Source organism: Ixodes scapularis, unplaced genomic scaffold (assembly GCF_016920785.2).
Source record: "Ixodes scapularis isolate PalLabHiFi unplaced genomic scaffold, ASM1692078v2 PGA_scaffold5__190_contigs__length_132052651, whole genome shotgun sequence".
NCBI classification, from domain to species: domain Eukaryota; kingdom Metazoa; phylum Arthropoda; class Arachnida; order Ixodida; family Ixodidae; genus Ixodes; species Ixodes scapularis.
Window position 1 is genome coordinate 73,814,859 of NW_024609880.1, and position 7,698 is coordinate 73,822,556.

Sequence of the window (7,698 nt, forward strand, 5' to 3'; positions counted from 1 at the left end):
GAATTCGCGCCGACATTGCGGCAAAAGTTTATTTCACTATATCTGCGGGAGCCAATAGCTCGGCCGTCCCCACACTGCCTGATCTTTAGATAAGCTTGCGAGAGTTTTCGAAACTCAGTTATTGAGTTATTGCTTAGAATAACATATCAGCAGGGAATTCTAATAGGTTGTTCTGATATTGCTGCCACCGGTGCCTTTGCACGCGCGTGATATTGTTATTGGTTATTGTTGCAGAAGTTATCAAAACAATCCGCGAAAACTTTCCATTTTATTTGATCTTATCGAAGATGATGCAATACTTGGAAGATCCACAATAATTCTCGTTGTGCCGAAAGTCACTGGATCATCACGTGAAAGTCGTGTCATTGCCTTTCCTGCCTGCTAGCAGGACACAAGCAGATACTAACACGCAGATGACAAAAACCTCGCATTGCGATTGGTTGATGGGTATCAGTTGCCATGGCAATTGCCATTTCCGCCCTTTCCAATCTTCAGTAGGATTGTCCTGAACCGCGCCAAGGTCGCTATGGAGCGGCATCGTACTGAAAGCGTTCCTCGCCAATATAAGTGTCTTTGGCGCTATGTATACAATCATTTTATCAATCATGCCTATTTCCACAGATCTCCTACAATTATATTGCTCTTGCGTATTCAAAAACAGGAAAGTTATTTTTCAATGCTGCCAAGCACCAAAGCAACATGTGGTGGCGGTGAGAAGATGCGCGCTTTTTTTCGCCGGTGTGTGGATAAAAAAATCTGACTATACCGTAAATGTCTATTAAGCAACCTGCCATCGCGAATTTTTGATCGGCTCACCAGGAATGGAGAGATCAAGAAAAAACTGCACATTCCATGGACCAAAATATCGGCCATACAAGGACCTCGGTGCAACTTTTGCAAGATCCAGTTTAGTGACTACAGTTGCGTCTGGTCTCTTCGGGTGGGTTAATTGCCCCATTAGTACGCTTCTCGCAGCGCACTAGTGCACTGCGGGGAAGTTACACCTGCGAGAAAGACATCGCGCTTCTGCTTATGTCGCTTCGCCGCAGCGCAGGCTCTCACTGGGTGGAAAAACACTCTTCCAGAGTGGGATGCTTCACACGCGCGCATTAGATATTAGAAATTTGCAAAAAAAAAAAACGAAAAAAAAAAAGGTTAGTCTATATGATAGATGGTGTCAACCTGGCAAGTTACGTGCATAAGTAACCCTGTTTCTACAGCGGTAGCCGTTAGTGCCCCTTCCCGGTAAAAAAATGTTCATGTGCGAACGCAAAACCCAACTCAGGAGAGTCGCGGCTCTCCCTCTCGTCGTTCCTCGCACATACACGCCAACTGCAGCAAGGCTCTCTCTTGCCCCCCGCCCTTCCCCCTGTAGTCCGCCGCTGTTCCGAAAATCCCACGTGACCACGGGGAGGGCGCTCTCGGTCGTTCCTGCTACATCCACTAGGGCACGTACCCTCCGACGACGCTGACCCTTCCTCCCACCCCTCCGGCAGCCGCCGTTGCGAAATACCCACGTGGCTGCGCTGTGCGGACCACGCTCCCTCGCTTGCCCACTGCCGCCGCCAGGTTCCGTTCTCGTTCGTGTGCTCTCCACGCCTGTACAGAACAGCTCGCGTACGTACATACTTTTGCTTCTACCGCAGACGCGGTCACATGCGCTGCCCTCTTACAAAGACTGATTCATACCCCCCCCCCCCCTCCCCTTGAGAGAAAAAAAAAAAGTCATTCCACTTTTTGAAGGTGAATGACCAGCGAAGCTGTTTAGCACACGACACAGAACCGCCCCGAGGAGCCGGAGGAAACTAGACACGCGCGACGGGATCGCCACCCCGGGAGAGCGAAAGGAAATTAGGCACGCAGGCGCTTGGAACGACCACAAAGAGAGGGCGGTGCGGGCGTAGACATGGCCGACGCGGATCGCACAGCGGCAAATCCTTGAGAAACCTTTATTATCTACCTGAGAGTCTACTGACCTTGAAAATGGTGCCTATTGATAACTAACCTACTGAATAAGACATATTGGTAAATTGCCCGAGCATCAAGGAGAATGCAGGGAATGGTGCTCCGCGCGCCGCACGTGCCGGCGTCTGCAGCAGTAGCTGTTCTATAGACGCTTTGCAGCAGCTGTGCATGGACGCCGCCATAACTGACCTTCAGTTTTTGTTTCCTCTTATTCCGTTTATTTCACTTCATCATTACCATAGCAGGCCAGGTTATTGCCATATTAAATTCAACTGTGTCCTTTTCTAAAGCATCGGCCTTTGTAGAGGATCGTCAACTACCGTTTCAGTTGCTCGGCATCTCGGTAAGACAAGAAAAGGTCAGCAATGGCGGCTGTAATTTGGCGCGTGTGTAAAGCGTCTATAGCAAAAGTCTAAAACAAAGTTGCATCTTGCACGCGCGTTCGTCAACGCTTTATTTTAGTGACTTTATAGTCACTGCACACGAAATATCCAGGGGACCCTAGCCATAGACAGCTTCGCTGTAAAAAAAAAAAAAAAAAAAAAAAAAAAAAAAAACCGGCATGCAACGTTTCGCACAATCGTTCCACCCAAGCACAGATCTTGCACATGTCTCCTACATCAATTCCACTAAAAGCAAAGAACCCTTTGCAAACATTCTACGGCACACTGGTTGAAGGCACAACTCCTCCAACATGCATTCCACTGTCAAAAGCAGCACACCTTCTCTGGTCTTATGCATTTTTTTTAAGATTCAAACGTGAGATTGAGGAAGGAGTTTCATTATCTTGGTTAGGTAAAGAGTGAACGAATAACTTTATTTACAAGTAGCTGGGTTGGACGAAAGGCTTTGTTTCGTTAATAACTTTATAGAGACCTCCGTCCTTTCGAGGGCACAGTCAGTGGGGTTTAAATTACCAGCTCAGTGAACAAACAACCACAGCGCACTATTTTAATGTCATAACACCGATATTTCATTAAGCGCGACAGCTGTTTGTGAAATTCCGGTCGCTTCTTTTACTCCCCTGATGATGCTCGGGACATTAGTGCCGACCCGCTTATGCTGGGAGATCACTACAACACGAAGAGCGACCGCAGTCCGGTTCAAAATTGTGTAGCGGCTTGCTCAGCCGGCGCATTATATTTTAGTCTGCTAGCAGATTTCCCGGGCACTTTTGTTTTATTGGAGGCTCAGACGACTCGGTGAATCTACTGCACTTGCCCCTCTCGATATATACTCCTTTCCAGCGCTCATCATTCAGGAAAATGATGCCGAGTCACTGCAGGCTCTGGCCGCATGCCTGACGTCTGATATTTTGCGCAAGGTACTATTGATGTTTCGAGGACAGAAAAGGGCCGACAAGTCCGTTCGAACGACGAACGAAAAGTCGTTTCTTGCCAGCTGACCTCATCATATGTATACATAGTTGCCATTCTAAAAGAAACAACATAATACTGCGCATGCTCAGAACGCATTCCAGAGCCCCGTAGACGAAAATCCGGGGACACCCAAGCACTTCTTATGACGTGTGAATGCGAAAGCATGAATGTCAAATGAAACGGCGCCATGTCTGTCCAAACCCAGAGGAGCAGAATGGGCCGAGCGCGCGCCACCGTGTTCCTTTTACCGCCGCAGGAGACCGCAGTGCCATGGAGTGGCGTTCCTTGAAGGGGAGGTGGGGGAGGGGGGGGGGGGGGGGGGGGGACAAATGGGCATTGCACTTTTGGTGCTGCTTGATCGGCACTATTGGCCCGTATCGTTGACTTCGCTCTGGCTTCTCAGAAAGAAAAAATACAACGAAAAGGCGACCACCGACATTCACTTTTTCTGAAAACGAGAGTGGTCATTATCGAAGGGTTGGCAGACCCTGGGTCGCACTTTGCCATTTAAACTCCCCAGAGCTATACGATATTCTATAACACCAAGATCGTCGGGCAGGGAAAACCGTCATCTTAGTTTTAACTCTTAACTTTGAACCCTAATTATTGTTAATCCGGTCCCTGACGTTATGCAAGAAGGCAGTCATACTTGTACGATACTCATGACAACTAATCAAATTACTTGAAATCGATTACTATGTGATGGAAGTGCTCTGCCATTTGCGCCAAATTGCGCCACGAATGAAAAGTCTGCTACGTCTTGCGCCACAATGCCGTTTTTGCTAAGAATTGTGCCACACCTGCGCCAAAATAGACTTAACGAAAAAAAAAAAAAAAAACAACGAAAGAATATATTTATAAGGAAGGAAAATTTTTACAAATATGAATTTCAAATCATCTCTGTTCAATGTATAGTTTGTTTCGTTTTAGGTCAGAGCAGAGTCGAAGGCTCGAACGGATACAACCGCAAACACAAATACTAAAAGCGCAAGTCCCGGAACATTCGCTGCACTTGATTGGGTTAGCCGATGAAAGAACTCGTACCAGGAGATTACGAGTGCCATGATGTCACGCTCGGATGCTCCGAATCGAGCGGCCAGAGCCGTTGATGCTGGGCATCAACCGCTCTGGCCGGTTGATGCGCTGGCTGGTTGATGGCCCACATAGTCTAAATTTCCAGACGATGTCGTCGATGCCAGGAACGAAGAGTCCCGAGAGAGCTTCGCAAAATAGTGGGACGGCTACTGTGATAAAACAGAACCTGGGTCTTGTACTCCTGATAGGATCACTTGATTACCACCATGTCGGCCACGTGCCTTCGTTCCGTGGCGCTTGCGCCGCTCGCGTCACCCTTCGCCTCCCACTAGCGTGCGCGCGTCGAGCTTCACCGCTTTGCATCGGAGTGCTGGGAGCAGCGGTTGACACGGGGGAGCGCCTGGCTCAGCGCGATAGGCATTCAAGTTATGCTCAGGATTGTTTACAGGTCGAACTTCTTTGTCCTTAATGTAAATTAATTTCTAATTTAAGAAAAAAAATTAAGAAAAACAGCAGAAAGATAGATGATAAAACTAGGGTCTATGTATATTTGAATAAATACGGTAGTCAATCTAGTTCCCGTGCAGCTGTCGATCGAAAGAGCAGCGAACTTTGACGTAACTCTGGTTCCTACGCCGCTAAAAAGCAGTGTAACCTTTAAAGCGCAAGTGTAGGCTTTTATATTATTTTGGGGTGGTTGGTTATGCAGTTTATGACATTAGAGTCTTGAATTTGGCCCTTCCATTAAACTTACGGTACGCATTTTTAATGGTAGACCCGTTAGCGGATATGCTGGTTCTTGTTGGCATATTACAGAAGTTTTACAGGGTGAAACAAAAAGACGCCAGGCTCTTTAAATCGATCGGAAAATTCGATTTCTTAACCTATCGCGATACGACTTTGTGCAGCGTTGGCCACAGATGGTGCTTTTTTTTTTTTTTTTTTTTGTAAAATTTGCAAAGAGCGAATTTACCCGAGGAAAAAGGAAACAAAGAAAAATGCTTAGCTCCTGTGGAAACGCAGCGAAGCCACCGGTCTGTAAACAACGCGGCGCCGTTTTGCACGGGAGACAAGAGATGGCGCAACAAACGCCGCCAACGAACGAACATACGGCGCCGAGGGCAGGCCTCTTTAGCAGACGATCTTTTCGACTCAAAAGCGGCGCGCGTTCCGCAGGCGGCGACAGTCGTAGAAACAAAAAAGACAGGCGCGGTAACAGCAAGGAACTGCAGTTCCTTGTTTGCAAAAGGGCCGGCTCTCGGTGTCGTCTGCTCGTTCGTTGGCGGCAGTTGGCGTCGCGACTGCTTGCGCCATCTCTTGTCTCCCGTGCGAAACGGCGCCGTGTTGTTTGCAGACCGGTGGCGTCGCTGCGTTTCCATAGGAGCTTAGCCTTTTTCTTTCTTTACTTTTTCCTCAGGTAAGTTCGCTCATTGCAAATTTTACAAAAAAAAAAAAAAAAAATGCACCATCTGTGGGCAACGCTACACAAAGTCGTAGCGCGATAGGTTAAGAAACCGAATTTTCCGGTCGATTTAAAGAGCCTGCCGTCTCCTTGTTTCACCCTGTATTTACAGGCTAAACAAAGTACCGAGTGTAAAATGGGGAAGGGAAAGAGGTTTTATCCCAATGAAGTGTTGCGCTATGATTCACTTTTCAACCATTTATTAATACCCTTATTAATAACATACTCTGACTAGAGACTTATTTAACGAGACTGTATTCCTTTCACGCCCCACGTATTCTTATCACAAATAGTAAAAAATAATATGCTCGAGTATAAAAGGGAAACCCTTTGATCACTATCATAAATGAACTCATTTAGAGATGCAATCACTCTTTTTCAATTTCGAGTGATGCGCTCACAGATGTTGGCATCTGCTCCAAAAGCGTCAGTGGCTGCTCAAAACCAACATTTCACCCGCTACAGAACCTGCTACAAAAGGTCAAATGCGCCTCTTCCATGACTGCATTACTTTTTGGAGTAAGTTGTAATAATTTGAATACATTTATCAGGAAGTAATCGCAAGAGTAATATGATTGTGTTTTGATATACTAAGATTACTTTTAACTGCTACTATTTTCCCCTCCTACTTTTAATGGCGCCCGTTCTTTCCAGAAGTTTCCTGCCGAGGAAAGCTGGGACCAAGTTTCCCACAGGAGAATGGTTTAACGAAATTGGTGGATTAAGAAGATAAGTAGTTTATAATTGGGTGATTCTAATTAAACAACAGACAGTACGAAAGCCCCATTCCCAAACCGGCGGAAAAATCTGTCGTCTTAAAATTCTGAAGTAACGCCCAATTACTTGTGATCGAATTGAATTCTTTTTAGCGAAAAGTAATTGTAATTGTAATCGATTACTATTTTTTTAGTAACGTGTACAAGATTGAAGACAATCCACAACGCATCTTTTCCGATCACAGCTGGTGCAAAAAAAGAACACTGTGAAAAAGAAAAAAGAAACTACATCGTGCGTATCGATGAGCAGCATGATGGCCCAGCTCGAAGCCAAAATCACGCTCTCAGATTTGTGGCGTCGAAGGGTGCGTACTTACCTCCAACGTAGCTGACTTTCCGAGGCCCTCGGGCGCACCCCAGCCTGTACGAACGCTGACTTCCGCAGTCGTCGAAGCCACTCCCGACGGCGACACTCGGACGCAGCTGTTACCCATACCGTTGGCGTACAATATCTCGGACAAAGTATATTTCGTGAAAGCTTTCGTTTAATTTAGTTATTGGTCAATAGAGCATAAAATCTATAGGAACAACAGACACGGCCGGGCTCGGTAGAACAGATTTTCAAGTACGGTTGTGTACCTGTAGGTCGCCCTTCGAGCTTGAAGTCAGGTCACGTATAGATCACCTCAACTAGTATCTGTGTCAGCGGGCCACAGCCGGTGGTCTGACGCACAGAGAAGCTTGTGAGCCCAGTCGATGGTTCGAATATGATAAGGACGGGCCCGGATCGTGGCTTCGGTGCGCGGAGTAAATATTTGCGTTCCTGGGGCCGATTCATGCGTATGCGCACGTCTGCGGCGTAATATATGATGTCTGCAAAGCAGGACGCGAAATGATCGTTGATGGGACGCCGGTATGGAGCGGTTCACTAATGACGGAATCCTCGATGATGCGAACGGAGTGGAACCAACTAGAAAACTGCATAATTGAGCGGTATAGAGCTAAGCGACGTCATTTTTTCTTCATTTTAGGTTTTATTTCTAGAGAAGATCCTCGCTGGCGCTCGTTTCTTTATTCCTGGTTTGTTTGCCGAGACGTCCATAATTTCTACGATGAAATGCTTCATTTCCATTTTTAGGCA